Source organism: Octopus bimaculoides, chromosome 28, assembly GCF_001194135.2.
Source record: "Octopus bimaculoides isolate UCB-OBI-ISO-001 chromosome 28, ASM119413v2, whole genome shotgun sequence".
Taxonomy (NCBI): domain Eukaryota; kingdom Metazoa; phylum Mollusca; class Cephalopoda; order Octopoda; family Octopodidae; genus Octopus; species Octopus bimaculoides.
The window spans coordinates 12,694,679-12,695,607 of record NC_069008.1 but is presented as its reverse complement, the minus strand read 5'-3'; positions in this window follow the sequence as shown (position 1 = coordinate 12,695,607).

Sequence of the window (929 nt, the reverse complement as noted above, 5' to 3'; positions counted from 1 at the left end):
TACACGTTCATTAGCAGAATCTAAATTTACAGCAAACTTCTATACAATCATACATAGTAGTTATGAGAATGGTGTAGAATAAGCGCGTTGATTTATCGTTGTTTAAACCATGGCAGATCTATAGATGTGTGCCTCACCAAATTTGTTTTTGCCTAACTTACTGAAAAATGCATATTTCTTGATTAAATTTTCTAGATATGCATTGTGAGTACTCTAGATTACTGTTATATCGAAATTGGTGGTGAAGAATGTTTTCGGAAGAGTGTAGAAGTGTTTTGATTTGTTTCCTCATAACTTTTTGCAAAGAGGACATATATTAAATAAAATTTTCTTCAAATACATTTCAAATTACAATTATGTGGGAATTTGATGTGAAAACAAACTTCAGCGGGAAGTCGGATAATTCATAAACCTCGACTTTGTTTCCTCATACGTTTTAATGAAGTGTGCCATTATTTTTTGCCCACCCGTCAAATTTCAATAAAATCATAATGTACACCATATTAAAAGTATTTCTTGAACGTTTTATTTTAAAATATACAGTTTTCACACATGTGTACTTATGTCTAAATCTGTTTAATCATTTTGTTGTGTCTAGGAAAAATCATTCTGTTTTAATGCCTTATTGATTAAACTGGTGAAGACTACAATGAATATCAGTGTCTGACGAGCAACATCAAATGGTTTTACATTACCCATGTCCAACTACTTTTACTAAAATACCTGCATTATTATATCTTACCTGTTATGCTACATAAATGTGTGTTTATAATGAAACATCTTTAATTACACCAAATCTGTTTCATTACGCCACTCAATCCGGAGTAAACTTTCACAATAGAAATTTTTAAAAATCGACTCGGAAACACAAACGGCGAAATGTACTAAGTTTCTGTTTACAAGCTTTTTGATTTTATATATATATATAT